Genomic DNA, 23,847 nt, shown 5'->3' with positions numbered 1-23,847 from the left:
CGGGCCCAGGGCCAGTCTGAGTCCAAGCCTGAGAGAGCTAGGCCCGCCTCTTTTAGTGCTCAGCCACTCAGCGGCGGCCGGGGGAGTGGCCAAGCTCTGGTGCTGATGCTGAGCCTCAGTGTGACGGGATGCAGGAGATGGAGCAACATCAGCAGTCGCTGCGGGCCCTGTGACTGCTCCAGCATCCTCCCCTTCGGCCTTCAGCGCAACACAGGAGGGAAGAAGGGCACCTGACCGCCCTCGCGCCCAGGTATTGTACCCTTTCCATCTCAGGGATGTGGGAAAAGGGAGGTGGGTGTCACCAGATCCTTTTACCCCCTGTATGTGAGAATCAGCTGTACAGCCCTCTCACCACAACAAGGACAAATCCAGTGGAGGAGAGGAGGGCATCAGCTGCTCCTCGCTCAGGATGTGATTTGTAGCGATTTTTGTTGATAGAAGATGGGCCGCTGGGACTGGGGAGCGAGAGCGGGTGATGTGATGCCGGAGGTCCGGAACGGCTGCATGTGTCTGCATTGTGGTCGAGGGGACGGAGCGGAGACAGCTCATCCGCCCTGAGCACCTGCTCCAGGAGGGAGCCATTATCTGGAAACGGTTAAGCATGGGTGGAGGGCAGTTGGGTGGGGGTGGGTGAGTCATTAGGTGGACGCGAGATGCTATAGTCCCCCTCCACGAGGTACCCCTAGTGTCTATGCGCCTTTGTATGGCCATGGTGCTGTTGAGGGTTACTGTGGTGATGGTTTGTGGGGGAGGTGGGGTCACCCTGGCAGTACTCTCCGTATCTCGGGCGGCAGGGGGGGGGGGTCACCCTGGCGGTACCCTCAAGACCTCTGGGGTTGGAGGGGAGCCCGAAAAGCATGCTTGCCTGCTACACTGGGGTTCATTTTGCAGCAGGGCACATTGGAGTATTGTTGTGCTGGTGGGGGCATTACTAAAGATACTGGACCTGTCGAGGGTGGGGGCGCGGGCTGTCCCCCATCCTATCAGGCTAGTGCAGTTAGATTCTTTGCGGGGGGGTCCTTCTGGTTCTCCGGAGGAGGAGGGTGGTAAAAGTGTGCGCCCCAATTCAAACCTCCAACATATTGCCCCCTGCATTATGAGGCATCCTAGCCTGGAAGCTACACAGTGTGGATGTGAGTGCTGATTGCGGAGGGGTGTTGCTAGGGCCACCCCCTGGACCCCAGGGGCGCGTGAGAGAGAGCGCCTCTCAACCTGTGCACCTGGTACATATGTGTGAGAATGATATGGCAGCTGTAGCGCGGCGTGGTGGAGGGAGTAGAGGTGATGGCGACGGTTGGGTTTACGTTGGGGGGATGGGTAGGGTCTGTTTGCTTCTTGTGCAGCACTGTATACCCGGGGCACTCTACACTCACCCCTGTGTATTCTCTCCACGCGTGCAGCAGTAGGCTGAAGGCGAGCGCCGTCTGGAGAATTGGCGGGGAATGGTTGCCAGCGCTAGAGCGCGTTGCCGGGAGGGGGCGGGGGCACAGGTGTAAGATGCAGGATTCTCGTGCCTCTGTGCTCACTGCAAGGCCGCGCTCCTGAACTTTGCATGCTGCCTTACCGAATACTGAATGTGACAGCCACTTGGTACAGTCCAGCACGTGAGCCGCACGACTTCTGGGCGCTTCCTGCTGGGTGGCAGGCTCGCACGGGTCATCCAAGGTGCGCCATGCAAGACAAGGGTAGATGCGCCATCCCGCCCTATGGGGTGCGACGAATCCCTTGGACTTCCAGTATATCATTTCAGTGTCGGTGTGTTTCTTTGTGGCTCGCGTGCTTCGGTACGCCCTGGTGTGATGGCAAGATGGCAAGCGGGCGCTCTGTCAACAAATTAAATGTATATATATGTGCGTAAAGTGCGGTGACCAGCGATTTGACGCCAGTTGCGGCCCTCTTCATAGCAGCACAGACTGGGTTCGGTGCTCTGAGTTTTGGGTTAGATATAGCGGTGCACTATGGATTATGGCGCTTTGAGCAGTGTGAGACGCGGCATTTATGACATTTTTAATACGTTTTTAATAGTGTTCGTTTATGCGCCACCTACCATGCACAAGTGCCTCCAGACAGAGGGGAATATGGACTATATTACCTCTTTTTCTGGGACTTGCGTTCCTTTGCGCGCTCCTCCGCCCTAGGTGTGAAACGATGGGTGTCACAGACGCGCTTACACACAAACAGACGCACACAGACACACGCACAAAACTCGCGTTTGGGCAGACCCTGGGAGGGCGTCGGACAGGTGCGGGAATCAACCGAATAAACAACACGTCCCTCACGAGAAAAAGTAAAAGAATATGGACAAAATGGGGACGAATCGATCTAAGTCCATGCCGCTGGACAGACGGCTCTTCGTCCCTGGGACATAAATCCCTATTTCCCAGATAAACGCGCGTCCATTTCCTAGACGGATAGATCCCGGGTGGCTTTTAAAATTATTTTTTGAATAATGATCAGGGTTATATGTTTCTAGTAGCCAGTCACCAGGTGGCCGCTGGCCCCGGGGGCCTCAGTTCACCCTGAGAGGCCGTGGCGTGTGAAGCGCGTGGCTGCTGGTTCTAATCTTGGGCCTCAGTACACCCCGAGAGGCATTGGCGTGTTGTGCCGTTGCCTTGGGCCCCCCGGGCACCCCAGGCGTGTAAAGCGGGGGACCAATTGCCTCGGGGTCACCGGGCACCCAGACAGGCCATGGCGTGTGAAGCTGGCGGCCGCGGGCAGGACTCCCATGGCATGGGCTGTTATGCGCGTGGCTGCTGGTGAGTGTTATGGGTTGGCTGCTGTCCCCGTGGTCTCAGTGCACCCTCTGAATCCCCAGTTTTCCAGGTTAAAAACAGCTATCATTTTGCTACATTGAGTTCCTTAGGTCTCTGTCCCCGGTGCCACTGCACCCGCTGCCCTATCGCTAGCTACTTAACGCTTCCGGTGGCCCTACCCCGAGCTCGCAGTGTGGTCCGTATGTGACATGGGGCGCCGGCTACGGCAGGTTGTGCGGGTGGTCGCTCGCCGGTCCCCGTTATGGCGCAGTATGGGAATCCCTGTTGTGTCTGCCCCGGGCCTGCGGAGCACCCTAAGGGCCTCTGGCGTGTTATAGGGGTGGGTGGCCATGCATGACCGAGTCAAGCTGCTTTCCACGTTTGTTCGGTAGGCGTCGACGGAAGCGATGCCCGGGGCTGTAGGGAACGGTGTCATTGCCCGCAGTGTGGGGGCCTTCGCCGCCACCGAGATGCGGTCTGCTCTTGGGTTAGACGGATGCCTCGGTGTATCGTGCGCCCGCTGCAAAGCTCTGTGGCAAGGCTTCCATGTCTGCTACAACGACACAGTGGGACACTGCGCCGCGTGCTGAGAGCTCCGTAAATTGCAGCGCATATTTTCCGATCTCATTAAAGTGGCCCAAGTGGTCATTGCACCCGTTTCCTCTACTTGGTTATTTTGTAGCTTGTGTTTCATGCGTTCCGATCCAAATAAGGCAGGTCCCCGTGCGCACGGCGTACATTGCCTACAGGTCAAGTGTTCCAGCGTGACGATAGTTGTGGGGGTCAATGCACTGGTTGCGGAGCTATGTGAATAAAACGCAGGCACAGGGTCCCGTCAGAGTAAACGAGATGTGTGAGTTAATACGCCAGGTCGGCAAATAAGCTGCATGTGGCAAATTCCAACCCAGTAACATTTCTGTTTCGAAGGTGCCTGCTGCGCGGTTACCTGTGTAATGTAGAGGGAACAGGGTCCGCCCACGTCATTATAGCTACGGGCATTGATGCACATGATGAGCTAAGACACAGGCCGCAGGTTCAAATACCACCAGTACGATAGCGGAGGGGGTAAATACACCGTAGCAGAGATATTTAAGCTAACCCACAAGTTACAGGTTCATACCAGTTAAATAGCTGAGTGGCTTAACGCACCTGCAGCAGATGTCTTCAAGCTAACCCACAGGTCACAAATTACAATACCAGTAAGATAGCGGAGGGGGTAAATGCACCTATTGCAGAGATCGTTAAGCTCACCCACAGGTTACAAGTTCCAATGCCAGCAAGATGTTTGAGGGGTAAATGCACCTGTTGCATTCATCTGTGTGCAACTCACGTCGAGATAACACTCCCGGTGGGAATGTTCAGCGAGTGAATGTTTCCACTGCAGAGCTCCCAGAAGACGTTGCAGGGCACAGCTGGCAATTTATTGTGACTGCCCAAGGGCTCAGGGTGACATTTGTAGAGATCTGCGTGTAACCTGCATGTCCGGGTGCGATTCAAGAGAGACTGATCCCTAGATTACAGTGGCTACTGTATAGATGTGTGGGGCTCCTAGGAGGTTCCAGATTCCAATGGCAGTAAAGGATTTGAGAGGGTTAAAGCACCTGCTGATGAGATCCGCATGCAGCTACCACACCATAGGTGCAATTTCTGGCATTTTCTTAGGGCGATAAAATGAGTACTGTTGGGAAGGGGAATTATGAATTAATATTATTTAAGCGCCAAGAGATAATTCAAGGTATGGTACGTGCTATATTAAAACGTCTTCATGTTCGTCGTCTCGAGGTTATTACTGGTTCCGATACACTGCCCATGGCTTAATGTGACGCATACCCATAATGCAGCAGGAAAACTTGAGGGAATTCCACCAGCACACGTAAAAGCTTGTCAATATTGGACGCGTATGGTTTCGTCGTCGATCCCGTTCGTCATCTTTTGACAATCACCGGGCCCTATTAAAGCGCATTGCAACGCCCTCGTTATTTCTCGAAAGCGTCTGGGCTCCAAGACCAGCCAGCAGGGCAACTGCAGCAGACGTGGTCTTGACAAGAACAGTCCTCGAAACAGTAACCTCCCTGGCATGGGGCGAGGAAAGCGCCGTATAAATATCAGTACAAAGGACACCCCACAATTCACCCTAACGTATTACCGCCTAATCCTGTGCGTTCAGCAGGGCTCTGTGCAGAATACAAACGGAAACCTCGATTGGCCCCCAGAGAAACGTAACCATTTAAATATGCATTATTTAAAATGCATCAACTCGTTGATTTTACCATCTCCTCACTACTACTGTGATATTGGAGATCACTTTCCCAATTGATTCTATAAAAAAAAGTGATCTCTTATTTTCAATCTTAAAAAAGGTTATGGCAGGCGTGAAAGACGAAAAGGGATGGAAGAAAATGCGTACTTATTCCGCGCAACATTCACTGTATTTTAGGTCTCGCCTGACCCAGCACATGCGCTGGTCTGGCGAGACATTTTGAGAGGGCTCCAAAAAGTGCGACCAGGCCAGCCTAGAGCTACAGTGCATGTGCGCAGGCGCCGCGCTTGACCACGATTAATTTCGGGGCCCCACGGCCGCTTTAATGTTTGATCGCGATCACTTTCACGGCCGCATGGCCGCTTGTTAGGTCTCGCTTGACCCAGTGCATGCGCTGGTCTGGCGAGACTTATTGAGAGGGCTCCAAAAAGTGCTACCAGGCCAGCCTAGAGCTACAGTGCATGTGCGCGGGCACGCGTGCCGCGCTTGACCGCGATTACTTTCGCGGCCCCACGGCCACTTTGATGTTTGATCGTGATTGCGATCACTTTCACTTTTGCGGCCGCTTTGCATAGCCAATAGGTCTCGCTTTTGGGACCTTATAAGTATTTAGTTATGCAACTGTTGCATGGCTAAACAGTTATAAGGTCCCAAAGGCGAGACCTATTGGCTATGCCAATGCTTGTATTTGATTGTGCCTTGAATTATTTGTAAAGAAGAATCAGAGAACGGGGGTTGACATCTGACTCTTTATTTTGGGATGTTTTACGCTTCGGTGCTCACACTGACAACAAATGTTAGTATGAACCCCGTAAACGCTGCTCTGAAACTGATGCGCTTCTTGTTTAGGGAATGTTTATGGTTTAAAATACTTTAATAAATGTGCTCTAAATAGATGTAGATACTGTTAATGATGTGCACAATTAAAATATTCAGCGAGGACTTTGTTCTTACATTCCTTGTGCTTTTAAAGTTCATTCCCCCTTCATGTGACTCCAAATTCTTTCATCCGTGACCTCATATTTTTTTCACTCATGATCGTTTTTCATAGAATGTTTGACTGCGTGCTTTTGTAATTTAACGCGGTATTTCCAATTGGTTACAACCTTTAAGGCATAGGCAACAACACTTACTACATGTGTGCGCTGGTTACTACTGCATAGTGAACGTTTGCATGACGCTGGGCTCAGGCTGTCAAAGCAGGCGTTAGAGAAGCAAACGTACCTGTTGAGAAAATGAGTTTTGTCAAAACGTGACACAATCTCTCGGGGTCAGGCTTGTGACACCCCCAGAAAAGCTTCCGGAGTGCCCCATGCTCTGTGCATCTTACCACACGGAGCGGGAACCGGAAGCAGAGAGCAGCGGCTCTTTTCAGCGTCACCAATCTATATATATATATATATATATATATATATATATATATATATATATATAACCTGTTTTAAGTTCAAGAAAAGAAACCTGATCTTAAAGGCGTTCGTCAACCACAGACACCAGAGGGCGCGCACTTTGATTCCGCACTAACATAAATAACTAACAAGCATTGGCATAGCCAATAGGTCTCGCTTTTGGGACCTTTTAAGTGTTTAGCCATGCAACAGTTGCATAACTAAATACTTATAAGGTCCCAAAAGCGAGACCTATTGGCTATGCCAATGCTTGTCTTCATTGTGACTTTGTAGAATAGGATGAGCACAGAGCCCTCTGTTCAGGCTAGTGCCTGGCTTGGATGTCGCATAGAATGGGCATGTATGCAAGGGGGGGAGTTGGGTACAGTGCACTTCTGTCAGGTTGTTACCTTACTCAGCTGTTGCAGTCAGTATTCTTCAATGCCCATGCGGGTACAGTCAGTGCCCTCCCATCAGGCTGTTACCTGGCTCAGGTGTTGTACGGAGAGGGCAGGTATGCAATGGGAGGTGAGCAGGGCCTGAAGTGAAATGGAAAAATAGAAGTGCCAGTACCCTGTACCAGAGTACCTGTTTGTTTCTGAGAAGTGCCGGTACTCTCCAACTACATGTATTATGTCACTCTTGAGATGTGCAGGTAATCTCTCTCTCTCAAAAAAAGTGCCGGTACCAGCCCATTTCAAGCACTGGATGTGACAACAGTGCCCTCTCATCAGGCAATTACCCGCCTCAGGTGTTGTTGACAGAGAACAGGTATGCAATGGTGAGGTGGGTACAGTGCCCTGGTGCTGGCCTGTTACCTGGCTCAGGTGCTGTACGGAGAGGACAGGTATGCAATAGTTAGGTGGATATAGTGCCCTCCTACCTGGGTACAGTGCCCTCCTGTCTGGATTTTGCCAGGCTTCGGTGTTGTACAGAGAGTGCAGGTATGCAATGGTGAAGTGGGTACAGTGCCCTCCCACCAGGCTGTTACCAGGCTCATGCATTGTATGGTTAGGGCAGGCATGAGCTTTAGATGTGGATACAGTGTTCGCCAATCAAACTGGTGCCTGGGTAAGGTGTTGTCCGGAGAGGATAGGTATGCAATAGTGAGGTGGGTATAGTGCACTCCTGCTGCCTGTTACCTGACTCAGGTGTTGTACGGAGAGAAGGGTATGAAACCGTGAGATGGGTCCAGTGCCAACCCATCAGGCTGTTACCAGGCTCAGGTGTTGTACAGAGAGGACAGGTAGACAATGGGGAGGTGGTTCCAGTGCCCTCCTGCCGGCCTGTTACCTGGCTCAGGTGTTGTTTGGAGAAGACAGGTAAGCAAGGGGGGGGGTGGGTCCAGTGTCCTCCCATCAGGCTGTTACCTGGCTCAGGTGTTGTACAGACAGGACAGGTATGCAATGGGGAGGTGGGTCCAGTGCCCTCCTTCCGGCCTGTTACCTGGCTCAGGTGTTTTACAGAGAATGACAGGTATGCAATGGGGTGGTGGGTCCAGTGCCCTGCTGCCTTCCTGTTACCAGGCTCAGGTGTTGTACAGAGAGGACAGGTATGCAATGGGGAGGTGGGTCTAGTGCCCTCCCACCAGGCTGTTACCAGGCTCATGTGTTGCACAGAGAGGGCAAGTATGCAATGGGGAGGTGAGTATAGTGCCCTCCTGCCGGCCTGTTACCTGGTTCAGGTGTTGTTCAGAGAGGACAGGTATGCAAAGGGTCAGGTGGGTACAGTGCCCTGCTGCCAGCCTGTTACCTGGCTCAGGTGTTGTACGGAGAGGACAGGTATGCAATAGTTAGGTGGGTATAGTGCCCTCCTGCTGCCTGTTACCTGACTCAGGTGTTGTACGGAGAGAAGGGTATGAAACAGTGAGATGGGTACAGTGCCCTCCTGCCAGCCTGTTACCTGGCTCAGGTGTTCTACAGAGAGGGCAGTATGCAATGGGAGGTGGGTCCAGTGCCAACCCATCAGGCTGTTACCAGACTCAGGTGTTGTACAGAGAGGACAGGTAGACAATGGGGAGGTGGGTTCAATGCCCTCTTGCCGGCCTGTTACCTGGCTCAGGTGTTTTTTGAAGAGGACAGGTATGCAATGGGGAGGTGGGTCCAGTGCCCTCCCATCAGGCTGTTACCTGGCTCAGGTGTTGTACAGAGAGGACAGGTATGCAATGGGGAGGAGGGTCCAGTGCCCTGCTGCCTTCCTGTTACCGGGCTCAGGTGTTGTAGAGAGAGGGCAGGTATGCAATGGGGAGGTGGGTCCAGTGCCCTCCCATCAGGCTGTTACCAGGCTCAGGTATGGTACAGAGAGGACAGGTATCTATACGTGAGGTGTGTACAGTGCCTCCTGTCAGCCTGTTACCTGGCTCAGGTGTTGTACAGAGAGGACAGGTATACAATGGGGAGGCGAGTCCAGTGCCCTCTCATCAGGCTGTTACCTGGCTCAGGTGTTGTCCAGATAGGACAGGTATGCAATGGGGAGGTGGGTCCAGTGCCCTCCTGCCAGTCTGTTACCAGGCTCAGGTATGGTACAGAGAGGACAGGTATCTATACGTGAGGTGTGTACAGTGCCTCCTGTCAGCCTGTTACCTGGCTCAGGTGTTGTACAGAGAGGACAGGTATACAATGGGGAGGCGAGTCCAGTGCCCTCCCATCAGGCTGTTACCTGGTTCAGGGGTTGTACAGATAGGACAGGTATGCAATGGGGCAGGTGAGTCCACTGCCCTCCTGCCGGCCTGTTACCTGGCTCAGGTGTTGTACAGAGAGGGAAGTATGCAATGGGGAGGTGGGTCCAGTGCCCTCCCATCAGGCTGTTACCTGGTTCAGGTGTTGTACAGATAGGACAGCAATGAGGAGGTGGGTCCAGTTCCCTCCTGCAGGACTGTTACCTGGCTCAGGAGCTGTACTGAGAGGACAGGTATGCAATGGTGAGGTGTGAACAGTATATCTCTTTAGAACACACTGTTAATAAAGACCTGAAAAATGAATATATTTGAAACATTCTTTATGTATTGCAATTACCATGAATAAGTTCAGCTGAATGAGGAATTTATTTATCTACATTAATTCTTCCAAATTCCTCTCAGCTTGCAATAACAAAATCTCATATTGGTTACAACACTGTAATTACACTTAAAATTCAAGTTCCTACTGATACCAGAACTGCTCGTGCATTCGTTCAAGTACGTTACAGACACCTCCTATTTGGAATCGAAAAGAAATCACCTGAACTACAACTCCCTATGTTTTTGGTGTCTACGTACCGGCATGTAACGTCAATATGACGTCACTTCGGATCATCGCAGCCGGGGCGGATATTCAATTCCCCTTGTCCCGCGCTCCACATAAGTATAAAATACCCATTTGCCGGTTCCTCCTTTGCACAAGCCGAGGACCGGTACCCAAGTAGGTGGCGAGATCGTAAATCTAAGTAAGTGCTTTTAGACGCTGAAACTTTGCCGAGTAATGTACTCGTTTGATACAGAATCTCCACTTTTTCCACACGCCGCTTTCTCTCTATCTCTACCTTACTATCCCGTGTCTCACCCTTCCTACCGACAACCATTTCAGGACGGTCCACGTTTCCCTACCGGTCCTGAGTGATACACGTACCCTTGAAAAGCAGGGTAAGACTTAGAATGAATGTGGATATGCGTAGAGATCAGCTGTATATATGAAGTATGCATGCAGTTACGTTACAGCTCCGATTAATTTCAAGTAAACATGCACTATTCTGAGAAAAATACGCTGAGTTGTTTTTTAATGAGAGACTGGCACCTGGTGCACACATTGATAAATACAATAACTAACACGCAGTTAGTGTTAGCATGCGATCAAAATCGCCACTCCACAACTACCTGTCACATAGAATCAATATGTTACAGACGCATAGATGAGTGGCACAAGAGGGGGTGAGACTATTGACACTAGCATGCACATGATTATGGCATGTCTTTTTGTCTGGTCTCCACTATGCACCAAATTGGTACTAAGCACGATGATATTTCTGTGTTCAATGTGATTTGTGATGTTATATGTTGTCTGTCGTATCTTTTTGCTTTTATTTTCACAGATGGACGCTAACAGCTAACGGATACATTCACTGTTACACATACACGAGGAGCAGCTACTCTGCCCTCATATTACAGATAGGATAGGGATCTACCTTTCCAATCATTCAGAGGGGCCTAGCCTTTGCCCTGAAGAAAGTCCAGGACCTACATGGCCACCCAGGACTGAAACATGTTGGCACTAGGGTCCTAGGACCATTATTCTCCTACAAGACCCAACTTTTTACATTTTTTAATATCCCAGACAGACCCAAGAATAAAGGGATACCAGGGGTCTGCCTGGGTTTTTTTTTTAATCTTTAAGCCCCCCTGGCCTTCATTTATCAAAAGAGCTCCCAATACTGTGGTCGAGCCCACCCCGACTTGTAGGAGTCGGGGTGACCCGATGATGAAGCATGACACCACTAGGGTGTGTGAGGGTAACTAAAATAAATATTAAGATTCCCCTCCCTATATTTACGGTTGAGTTAGATACAACCTTTCATTAGAGAGGTCCTTGTTATTCTCTTCCTCCCTTCCCCCCCCTTTTTTTGCCTGACTCTTGAGATATACATTTTCCCATGTGCAGTTAGTCAACTTCACATCACTGACCACTAGTTGGCCCAATGGAGTACCTTTTGTGATAAAAACTCTACCTAGGGAGGACGTACTCCTTTTGTAATTACCTCTCTAACCCTCCTGGCACGGGGAGATTCCCCAAAGCCTTTGTGTAGACATAAAATGAGGTGTGAACAGTGCCATCCTGCGGGCCTGTTACCAGGCTCAGGTGTTGTACGGAGAGGACAGGTATGAAGGGGGAGGTGGGTCCAGTGCCCTCTCATCAGCCTGTTACCTGGCTCAGGTGTTGTTTGGAGAGGACAGGTATGCAATGGGGAGGTGGGTCCTGTGCCCTGCTGCCGGCCTGTTACCTGGCTCAGGTGTTGTACAGAGAGGGCAGGTATGCAATTGGGAGGTGGGTCCTGTGCCCTGCTGCCGGCCTGTTACCTGGCTCAGGTGTTGTACAGAGAGGGCAGGTATGCAATGGGGAGGTGGGTCCTGTGCCCTGCTGCCGGCCTGTTACCTGGCTCAGGTGTTGTACAGAGAGGGCAGGTATGCAATGGGGAGGTGGGTCCAGTGCCCTCCTGCCGGCCTGTTACCTGGCTCAGGTGTTGTACAGAGAGGGCAGGTATGCAATGGGGAGGTGAGTCCAGTGCCCTCCTGCCGGCCTGTTACCTGGCTCAGGTGTTGTACAGAGAGGGCAGGTATGCAATGGGGAGGTGGGTCCAGTGCCCTCCTGCCGGCCTGTTACCTGGCTCAGGTGTTGTACAGAGAGGGCAGGTATGCAATGGGGAGGTGGGTCCAGTGCCCTGCTGCCGGCATGTTACCAGGCTCATGTGTTGTACAGAGAGGACAGGTATACAATGGGGAGGCGAGTCCAGTGCCCTCCCATCAGGCTGTTACCTGGTTCAGGGGTTGTACAGATAGGACAGGTATGCAATGGGGCAGGTGAGTCCACTGCCCTCCTGCCGGCCTGTTACCTGGCTCAGGTGTTGTACAGAGAGGGCAGGTATGCAATGGGGAGGTGGGTCCAGTGCCCTCCTGCCGGCCTGTTACCTGGCTCAGGTGTTGTACAGAGAGGGCAGGTATGCAATGGGGAGGTGGGTCCAGTGCCCTCCTGCCGGCCTGTTACCTGGCTCAGGTGTTGTACAGAGAGGGCAGGTATGCAATGGGGAGGTGGGTCCAGTGCCCTGCTGCCGGCATGTTACCAGGCTCATGTGTTGTACAGAGAGGGCAGGTATGCAATGGGGAGGTGGGTCCTGTGCCCTGCTGCCGGCCTGTTACCTGGCTCAGGTGTTGTACAGAGAGGGCAGGTATGCAATGGGGAGGTGGGTCCAGTGCCCTGCTGCCGGCCTGTTACCTGGCACCGGTGTTGTACGGAGAGGGCAGGTATGCAATGGGGAGGTGGGTCCTGTGCCCTGCTGCCGGCCTGTTACCTGGCTCAGGTGTTGTACAGAGAGGAGGGGTATGCAATAGGGAGGTGGAATAGTGTCCTCATGCCGGGAGGGTGGCTGCGGGTCTCTCTTGTCAGGCTATTCATGGCTCCAAGTTTACAGTGATAATAGTTGGAGGCTGGAGAGAGGTCTGCATCGTACACCTGTCCGAGGGTCACCTGGCTCAGGTGCTTTATTAAGAGAAAAGAAAGTAGTCACCACTGAGGCTGCCACCTGGCACAGGTGCTACATGCTCTGGGCAGGTGTACAGAGGTCGCCTATCATGCAGTCATCGGCACTAGGGCTTTAAAAGGGGACCGGTAGGCGCTGGAGAGATGTGTACTCCCGAGCTGCCCTGGCTGTTCAAAGCTTCAGATGCTCGTACATGAAAGAAGAGACACGGGCGGCGGGGGCGGGTATATATTGCTCACCAGTCTCCTCCCAGGCTCTGACTTGGCTCAGGTGCAGCAGCCTCGAGGGCTCTGGCGTTGCCCGGAAGGAATCTCCCTAGGCTGCTAGACAAACAGCCAGGCCTCCTGGGCTCTCGCTCTAAAAGAGCGTTTAACCTATTCCCTTCTTCCATCACTGCCCTCCCCCTCTCCTCCCATCACCCGGCAGTGCTGCGCAGTGAGTTGCCTGGGCCACAGACACCAGTCCCCACAGCCACCAGCGTGCATCGAGCAGGTCCCCGGGAGGCAGGAAGGGTGCCCGCCCCCCACCCCACCCGCTAACTCCCCTGGAACGCGCTTGTCAGGAAAAGAGATCGAGGCATGGGGGTGAATCGGGGAGAATTGAGAGTTGGACGGGAGGGGGGAAATGAGAGAGGAGAAGAGACATGCAGGAGGCGATAGTGGTGAACATTGAAGGGGCTTTAGGACACTGCGCCACACTCGCCAGCTGTGAACGTTATTTAGCATTCCCAAAGCGCCTAGTCTGCAGTTAGTAAGGGCCTCGTAGCGCTTTTGGTAGCCCAAGATATGACTTTCCTTGTGACCTTCCGGAGAGCGGCTCTAGGCCTTGCTCCCTTCCTCGCCTGTCACTGTCTGTGCGTAAATCATCATTTGTCTGTGGTATTTTCTGTGAGAGGCTCGTGGCAGACAGAGATCCATTAAGCACAGTGAGCACGTGCATGGAAGTGTATACAGCATGACGCCCTTGCCTCATTCAGTCTAGAAGGCTCAGATGAAGTCACCATAGAGCACCGTGTCATGACCTTCGAAGTCAGTGTTGTCACACACAGAACTAATCTGTTTCCAGCTTTCAAAAATGTCACTGGGTGCGTGATAGTCACTTCCCTTTACAATCTACCCCAGACCCACTCCAGCTCAGCGGAAACTCTTTTCCATTCTGCTTCTTGGGGTCGACACGCTCTCCTTCCGGGAACTTAAATAGGACAGCGCCTTTCTCTTAACGTGACCTTCCGGTGTCTAAAACTTTTTTCTCTAGCTCCCATGAATGCTTTTGATGGGCTTTCTACATCTCTAAAGGGTCCACATGCCGTTTTCCATTTGGCGCAGGATTTCCTCTATGATTGGAACCTCTGTCTTGGAAGGTGGCGAAACCAAGCTTATTTAACAATAAGATTGAACTATTGTGTTTGCATGAATTGGTCTCAATTAACGCTTTTTGCGAGTTAAGTATTTTGGCCACTCAAACATACTCGTCAAACTAGAATCTTAACATTAACGAACATATTGATTTAATATGATTGCTTTCATAGGGACATTTAGATCTTGCACTTTTCTGTGAAACTAGTGATGTGTAGCCCAAAGAAATATAGTAGCTATAGGCCCATGCGTTTTAGGGAAGGAGTCATTGCATCAATCACATACACCATGAGGGAACTGAAACCCCCCCAGAAAACATAGTTTTCGATAACAGGTATCCGCTGGGGCAGTGCTTAATTTGTAAGAAAAAAAATCATAAGTATAAGGTCCCAGTATTTTTCTCAGGACCCCGCCAACGACGCTGCAGAATTCTGACCTTGTCTCGTCATGTTTTCACCTCATGCCTCGTTTTTAGGTCGCGCCTGATCCAGCGCATGCGCTGCTCTTGCAAGACTTTTTGAGAGGGCTCCAAAAAGTGCTACCAGGCCAGCCTAGAGCTACAGTGCATGTGCGCGGGCGCGCGCGCCGTGCTTTACCCCGATTACTTTCACTTTCGCGGCCGCTTTGATGTTTGATCGTGATCGCGATCACTTTCACTTTCGCGGCCGCTTTTCATAGCCAATAGGTCTCGCTTTTGGGACCTTATAAGTATTTAGTTATGCAACTGTTGCATGGCTAAACACTTATAAGGTCCCAAAGGCGAGACCTTTTGGCTATGCCAATGCTTGTTTTATTAGCCGACACTTCGTGTCTCTTTATCCGACTCAAGCAATTCTATTCAACCATTGCTTTCTCCTTTCTCAGTTTGTCATTGTTTTCTCTTTCGTCTTATTTCACTTTATTTCTCCCTTTTTTGCCATTTTCTCTTTTAGTCTGGGTCAAAGTCTGATGGTGAAAAGTAAGTCCCATTCCCTAAACATGAGGCCCGGTGCCAGTCACCTGCAAACACCAGCACAAATTGAGCACTATATAATAAAATAAAAAATACCCATGAAAAATGGAGACAATCACATCTATCCATTGGATAAATTAAATGTTCACAAGTTTTAATCACCTGCAATGCGTGCATTTAGTGAAGAAAGTAATATTTTTAAGTTGGAAAAGTGAAGTCATATTAGGAAGAGGGTAAAGCAGATCTAGCTAACAGACCATGGCCCACTTTATATCACGGGGATGGCCCTTTGTTCTGCCAGGGGGAAGGAGTAAATTACTCCACCCCCTTAGCGGCGGGACCACCCGCTGAATTTATAAATGACCAGCAGGCTAGAGGTCATATATAAAGTATTGGCAGGAACTGCCGTCATGCTGGTTCATGCCAATGCATATCGCAGTGTGGTGCAGAGTTGCATCAGCATGCTGCACCTTGCAACAAACAGTTTATTTAAAATAAATTAAAAAAAAGCTTCAAAACAGGATTTTCTTTTTCAAAATAAAACAAAAGAATACTTCTCTTATTTTACTGTTCCTCTTCCCCAGGGTTTGGGCAGGCGGACATGTAGCCATTTCTCGGACAGCACGTGCTCTGTTGAGCTGTTAGAGAGGTTGGACAAGGCGGTGATGGAGTAGTCACCACTGTAGCCAAATGAAGGTCCGTCCGCATCAAAATCAGGTGGGCAGACCTTCATGTTGGCAGTGTGTAGACTCTGCACCCTTGCGCTGGCGTATGCCCGTATGTCTCTTTAGATTCATTGGAAAATAGATGCAGATAACGTCAGCTCTTGGTTTTGGTCGTTTTGGTTGGGCAACCTGTATTGCAACCAGTCTTCCCTCACCTAGGTCTTTTAGAGGAATTTTCTGTATTCAAAATCTTCTTAATTCCTTGCAGACAGTTTCAAATCTGACTGTGGACCAAAATCAAAGGTTTCTAAGCCGTGTGGCAAGGACTTGTTAGTCACAGGTATGACAGGATCCTTAGAAAATTGCAGTAGAAATTGGTCAAAACATGCTTCCCAGGTGAAGAGTTGCAGCTACAAAGAAGTAGCCAAAAAGGTTTAAGCAGCCACAGCCAAGCTCTCATTGCCTTTAGAAAAATGGCCCAGAGTCCAATTTTGTTACTTTCTGTTTGTAATGAGAACTGGAGGTTAGGCCTGAGACCCCAAATTGAAACAACACTTTGGTCTCAAGAGTTCCTCAGTGAGATGTTATCTTTTTCGTCATTGTCTTTTCTATCTGAAACACTCTTCTACTGATATTCACATATCTACTCCTGGACTTTTAGGTTCAGTAACTCTGCTCACATATGTAGTATGATTAGCTCGTGAAATAGTCCCCCGCTTCTGCCATTCTCATAGCTACCGCTGTGATATAGTAATTACTCCAAAAAAGTTTACTGTTGTCAGATTTATCAGACCATATAAACTCTTTCCCTTTTGCCCCTCCCCCTTCCTGTCTATGTATGAAATTAAAATTTTGGACAAAGGTTTATCTTTATACATACTTTCTTCATGCACTACCACTCTTTAACCGCTAACTGTTTTTACCTATTGATCCAATTCGCTTATAGTTTGTCTTTGCTGTTTTTCTTCTGATAGTCTATTATACAGATAGCTTGTCTTCACGAGTAGTGCTTTCTCTTTGGTAGCCTGGTGGATGTGTTGTCTGTTTTCTCAACCTTCTGTCTTTATCTATTTCACAAGTACTGTGCTCTGACATGCAGAATATATCCTTTCTTCATACGCCGTCTGCCTTCATAGGTAGTCTGTCATCAGGTCTAGTGTACCTTTACAAGTCCTCTGCCTTAAAACTAGTGTGCCTTTTTGTAGTAGTTTATATATTCAAGAAGTCTCTTCTCACAAATAGAATGTCTTACTCACTCTTCAGAGGTAGTCTTTATTCACAGTGGTCTGTCAGCCCTCCATTCACAGAAAGTCCTCTTAGATTCACTGACAGTCTGTTTTCAGAGGTACTCACATCACAGTCTGTCTTCACAGGTTGCTTGTCTTCATTGCTAGACTGTCATTATTGTGCATAAGTGTGGCTCAATGGTTGGAGCAGCAGACCTCGATGCAGAGCACTGGCCTGGGACCAGGGTTCGATTCCCGCCACGGCAGGGTCTCAGGCTGTAAATTCCTCGGACCTGATATTCTCGCCTCAGTGCCTATTCTAATCATGGGTCCCATGCTGCAACTCTGGGCAATAGCTTGCTTAATCTCCACAACGGCCCCAACAGCGCTGGGATGCCTGGCTTCACCATGGGGGTGCCCAGGAGTGGACACTTCACACGGATAGCCAGGAAGGGTTCCTACAGCGGTATGAGTACAGGGCTGAGATACCCCTAGGGGTGATTTGGCGCTATATAAGCACATACACATTTACATTATTGGCAGTCTGTGTACTGGCAATCTGTCTTTGTGAGTTGGCTGTTTTTTTTACACTCTATCTTCATAGGTAGTTGGTCTTGATGGACCACCAGATTCGAGCATTATCAGAAGTCAGTTTTCCCAGGAGAAATTGTTTATTGGGTGGCCTGTCTTCTCAACAAATTTGTGTATATAGACCATCTGTTACCCTTATTAGGTAGTATGTGTGTGTGTGTGTAAGTATGTGTTTTTCCATTTGCTCAAATCTTGCTGAAAGGTAGCAGAATGCTGTACAGGGTTAAAGGCAAAGAAACAATCAACGAAGGATTAGAGGGGTAGCTGCGCCTTGAGAGCAGACTGGACTGTTGCTACACTTTGATGAAATGTTCTATAAAGACTTATATCTTTATCTTATTCCTAAAGTGGAGTAGGTGGACACAGGGGTGCTGTTCCAGGTCTTCGGAGCAAAGATGAGAAGGCCTGTAACTTTGATTGTCTTTTTCACTCTTGCAGTAAGGTGTGCCAAGAGTCCCCAGAGGCAGTGAACGTGACAGCCAAATAGGCAGGGTGGCTTGTAAATCATGCATAGTTTTGAAGATGTACATGTTGGTAAGACGAGCCACTGGAGTTCCATAAGACTTGGAGAGATCTGGCCATATTTCTTTGTGCACTTGATGATCATGCTGTGACTTCTTAAGAGGGTCAATGTGGAGTATATGGAGCAGGCATTGTCATCATCTACTTGCAAGAGTGCGAGGGCTTGAACAGCAGCTCTCAAGTCACTTTCCAGGAGGAGGGCTTCCACGTTCATCAGTAAAGAGAACTGGCACAAGGCTATCATGGCATCCTTGATGATGTGTTCCTTGTGTTCCCCACGAGGATCAACGCCCGATGATGAAGCATGACACCTGCATGAGGGCACTCTTTCTAAAAGGAGGAAATCCCCTGCCCTATAAATATCTTCCATCCACCCGTGTCTGTGAGACAGTCTCCTTCACTAGTCCTTCTAGTGACCAAATGGGCCCCCTTTCTCTACCCGTCAGGAACAGTCACCCTCAAGTGATTATAATGTTAGTCTTGGGAGCTCGGGTACTGGACCTCTTTTTCCCTTTTGCTCCCATTCCCCCTTCTTTGTGATTTTTGCGAACAAGCATATAATTGGTTGAATAAATCTGGCACAGATATTGTGTCCTAAATACAGTCTACAAAAAAACCCTCCATTGTAGTCAATAATATCAAATCTACTCCCAAAGGAGCAATCATTTTGTAAATGATAATCAAAACACCGTGTTTATGTTGGGCAATATTTCTGTATGTGATATTCTGACATACAACGTTTTGTAGCTCACTGTACCTTTACAGAAAGACACTGACTATAGGAATATCAGTCTTGATCCCATTTAAAAGGAGGAGTCCAGCTCGGCCATGTGCCTTCTGCGCCAAAACACAAGCAATCCACAACAGGTTTTGCCACATTGGGCTTTATTGGTGAGCTTCAACTTGAGTCCCAAGTCACAATGAGGTTGTGACCAACATCTAGGTACACCAGTCACACTTAGGGTAACTTGCTTGGAGAAACAAGGCTGTGGCATATTTAACCACTAAAATTCCCTCTGCATTGCACCAACATGCATTGTTTTAACTCCTTGTTGCCTTTACAGAAACAGACTGAACACTTGCAAAGAAGAAATGATCTTGATCTACAGAAACAGTTGGGTGCCTCTGTATTGAACACTGGCAAAGCCGGACTCCTTTAGGGCCTATTTTAAAAGCGGAAATTATCCTTCAACACAAACTTATGGAAATCTTACATGGAATAAATACCAAGAATGGAAAATTTGGTACTGGCAAGTTCACCTTGTCTTTTCAATTCACCTGTTCACAATTCTTATCCATTCAGTTTACGTCCATCTGTATATCTCTTTCAAATTAGAGTCTATATTATCACCGGCCGTGAGCAAATCCTCTCAATACTGAATGCGTCAAGAGTGTTTTTGTTTCCCTAAGTCATACGCTCTCAGTCACTTTATACATTCCCTCCCATTCCTTTTTTATATTTTCTAAATGCAGATTTGGACATATTTTACAAATTTCAATTTGTGATAGATTCAGAAATGAGATTTCTTAATTTTTCAATTTGGCATTCTAATTCAGAACGTGTCTGCAGTTCCATTTTATCCAATTATAGTATATATATATATATATATATATATATATATATATATATATATATATATATTAACGTCCGAAACGCGTTGGATGTTTTTAAAAGAATAAAATTGCCAGAAAACGAACCTGCATAGTGCTGATTTCGCTTTCACATGGAGGGAGAAAGCGTGTCCTGGAGTGACATATATATATATATATATAAAAAAAAGTATTGCTTGTTTTTCTTTCTGTGCATAGACCATAGATCGTGTTTAACCCCTTCCATGCTCATGACGGAACGGTTCCGTCATGAGCATCGGTTGAGCTGTGCTCATGACGGAACCGTTCCGTCATGGCCCCGCCCGCGCTCGAACCCTTCAGCACCGCGGGGGAATCCGCGCAGCGCTGAAGGGGTTAAAGACCTCATTTAAGGTTTGAGGAATAGGAGGGACACCCTAAGCCAGCAGTCCTACCTACCTGCCAAACTAGCAGCTCCAAAGCTCTGTTTAGAGTTGGAAGAACAGTTTGGGTTACTGTCGATAGAGCTTCCACTGGTATGGCTGATGGTTAATCTAGGCCTAGAGTGGCGTCCATCACAGGACCAACGGTAACAGGAAAGGTCATCCCAAACTAACGCGGTTGAAATTTCTGTCACTCATTTTCATTGCCAGTGTCTGCTGTGTATGGCACGGTGGGAAGACGCAGGGCAAATGTTACATTTTCCCCACATGCAGGGGAAAGCTCCATGTCTGTATGGGCCGCTTGCTTTTTTGTTCACAGAAAACAAAACCCTGCTTCGGGAGTTTGTTTTCTCTGAACAAAGATGCTTGCCAAACGGGAACTTTAAACATGGTGCCTACTTGGCAAACCTTCATTGCTGTAAAGAGTGCTGCTGTGATGGCAGATGCCATCACAGTATAGAGATCCCTGCCAGGCAGGCTTGGATGTCTAAATGCACTGGGCGGTTCTTCGCTAGGGTGGTAGAGGATATGACCTCTGCTCCCAGGGTGAACCAGAGGAAGGTCTGCCAAGGTATACATAAATGATTTTTATACAGCAACCTTTCTTTTGGCTACTAATCTGGGGGCTAGCTGTATTTTTCCCCAGGGAGGTGTCTAATTTGTCTCAATATTGTGTCTGTGTATGGCTAGATGTTCCATTTGTGGGCCCTATGTTATGCAGCATGAAGGCCTTTCATGTCAGTGCTGCAAGGCAGAATGCGTGCTAGGCAAATCACAATAACATGACATGACATGTGTCTCGAGCCTGGGGTCAGGAATGCATGTCCAAAGGCAGCATTATGAAAATCGTGTTGATTTTAGGGAAGACAACCAATTTTATAATTGATACTCTGCCCCACAAGCACAATTACAGATTTCCTTATCCACACAAGTCTGCAATACCTAATTCCATAAAATATAGTACCCATGTACATGTTTTTCAAACTAAAATTGAGTTGTGTCGTACCTAGCATAACCAGTAACCTTGAAAACATGTATTAGGCAGTGAAGCAGGCTAGTAAGGGTACTTCTACTTTTTCAGAATGTATTTCTTATTGCATAAAAGTCGAGAAATATCAAACTGTGTACATAAATTAGTATTTTGTTGCCTTGAGAGGGTAGGCAAAATGTTTCACCTTTTTTCTGCCACCAAATAACATTTATTATTTTACTCGTTTAACTCTGGCTACAGAGAAGATATTAGGCTAATATAAATAACAGGGATCGGTTATTTTATTATTTATGTACTCATTCGTAGAGCATAGCATCACTCAAGGGTTTCTTGGTGCTAAGAAGCAAAAGCTAAGCATGGTTACAAGAGGTCTCCCATAATTCAGGTCCCTTGTTACCCTAAAGGAATGATTGATATAGCTACTTAACATTTACTCAAAGTTTGTCATATACATCAAATGCTGCAGCAACACTACCAACGTTTGAGTATTTGAGAATGAACAGCATTTTAGTTAGAAACATTGTAGAAGTGTAAGACCACCTTGTCAGGATGGATGGGTATGTTTAAGTGTGTGGTAGTGGATTCACATCATTAACTCCTCCCTCTCTCAAGACTCCTTTCTTGACGTTCCCAAATGCAGTCAAATCTCACACCTACCTAAAAAATCCTATCTCGATCCCAACCTACTGAAAACTTGTCACCAAACTTGAACCTTCCCTGGTTCGGAAAACCATTGAAAAATGCATCCCTCTACAACTCTCTAAATTCATTACTAGTTAAACCTTACGATCAGTCCATCAACCTGGATTAAGATTAGGCCATGGATTTGAAACAGCATCTTTAAAAATCATGGATGATTTGCCCAGAATACTAGATGGTGATGAGTCCTGCTTGCTTATTTTATTGAACCGAAAAGTAGCCTTCGAAACAATCGATTACTCCAGACTATCTAACCGTTTCAAACATTGATTCGGATTTAAAAACGCAGTATTCACATGGTTTTCCTTCTTCCTATTCACACACTCCCAAATCGTAAAACCTGAGGGCAATGTTTTGGGTCCAGAGGGTTCCACAGGGATCTATCGTGTCCCCCACAATCTTTAGCTTTCATGTAGAACTTCTAGTTGCAAAGATTCTCGAGCCTCTCTCAATTAACATGCAGACAGCACTCAAATGTATCCCAAAACCTCGAAATTAAAATACATTCTCACCATAACACAGCTTTACTCAGCATCCAAACCTGGATGAACATGAATTTTCTCACCCTTAACCAAAAAAAGATTGAATTCATTCTATTCTCTCTAAATCTAAAAAAGCATTTGACCCAGATCTGTTACTGCACCTTAACCTCCCCCTTTTCACCTCAATTTTGGCATCATTGGCTCATTTTGGCATCATTGGCTCACTCGCTTTGATTTACACTAAACCCTTCCCCAACCGAGGTCCCACAAATAAATAAAGTTGTCAAAAGTGCTGTTGATCATCTCTCAACCCAACTTTGGTAATGCTTTTCTAGCAGTGGCATCTTAAGCTGCCCTTATGCCAATAAAAGCTGTCTACATGCTGCAGCCAGACTGATCTCCTCAAGCCAAAAATTCGACTATATCTTCCTAATAATCTTTGACCTGCACTTGCTTCCCATCAAGGTCAGAAACAATTTCAAGCTGGGCTGCCCTCAAAGCAACCCACTTGAAAGCCTCATCCTACTTGACCAACCGACTGAAAACTCCAGGAGTAAGCAGGCATCTTAGAAGCCAAGAAACCCTTCTTGTAGAAACACCTTTATTTTGAACTTTACATATTTTGCAACAGTCCTTCTCAGGAGAAGCCCCTCTCTTCTGGAACTCCCTGCCCACTGAAATCAGAACTGCTCCAACCTCTCTCTCGTTCTGTAGTCTATTACAGGCGCACCTTTTATACTATACCGGACCAAATAACTCTGCGTTGTATAACACGACCGCAGCAGCGTCCTCACCTCATGGTCAGAACTGATTGTTATATATGCATTTTTCACATTTCTTTCCTCATTCTTCCCTCCCTACCTTCTCTTCTTTACTTTTCACTCGCTTTCCCTTACCCTGTCTTCTATATTTCCCCAGTCCAAACTCCTCGATCTCCCTCCCTCTGCTGCCTTCCCATTTCCTTCCCCATCCCACTTTAACTCCTTCCTTTCCTCAGATCATGCTGCTCCCATATTATTAACCATTGTCCACTCACCTATTTTGCACTGCCTTCTTCCCATCTTTCTCCTCCTCTTCCTCGTTCACCAATTCCAGTTTTATGTCAGACCACGTGTCTCATTTACTTTTTCAATGTAAAGCATGCCTATACGTTTGGTGATCATGCGCTCTATAAATTATCAAAATAAATGATGAATGCAAAAACATGAACTGGCTTAATAATTATAAAACGTATAAAAAGTGTACGATATGTGCTTCATTTTATAATGGGTAGAGGATGGATTTTGGGATGGAGACATTGGGAGGAGGGGAGATATGGTACTGGAGGTCAGTAGCTGTTCTTCCTATCGGAGAAAGAGTGGAGTCTTCCGGGTAGTTTTGAAGAGAAGAAGGGAGAAGATTGTTCATCAGGTGTGCAAGAGTGGAATTCATTTAAGGGTTCTCCGAGGATGAAGGACCAAAACCCTGATGTGAGTTTGGGTGATTTAAGGGTGGACTGTAGGCTCGGCTAGAAATAATGCCTACATGGATGAAGAGGGAAAGGGTTTCAGTGAGGCCTTGAATATGAGAGTCATCAATGTGTTTAGGGATCAATTTTTGGTACATATCCAGATATCCTGGTGTCGGCAAGGGAAACAGTTTTTTGTCGGAGAAAATAATGCATATTGAGGTAGGTATCCCAGTAGGCCATGGCAATAGTCTATTGTGATATCAATCAAGAGACCAG

The 23,847-nt window shown here is 48.0% G+C and overlaps 1 protein-coding gene across 1 annotated transcript in view; it reads left to right on the top strand.

The window, feature by feature from the left end:
* Positions 1-124: 124 nt before the first annotated feature.
* The window catches only part of NRXN2 (neurexin 2), a 2,164,206-nt gene continuing 2,140,483 nt past the window's right edge, over positions 125-23,847 (top strand). Inside the window, exon 1 of the mRNA XM_085625468.1 lies at positions 125-250. The gene's annotated coding sequence lies outside the window, so the exon portion shown is untranslated. The remainder of the gene's footprint in view (positions 251-23,847) is intronic.

This window comes from Triturus cristatus, chromosome 9 (assembly GCF_964204655.1).
Source record: "Triturus cristatus chromosome 9, aTriCri1.1, whole genome shotgun sequence".
NCBI classification, from domain to species: domain Eukaryota; kingdom Metazoa; phylum Chordata; class Amphibia; order Caudata; family Salamandridae; genus Triturus; species Triturus cristatus.
Note: the sequence above shows the minus strand (reverse complement) of the source record. Positions and strands in the feature narration are given on the sequence as shown.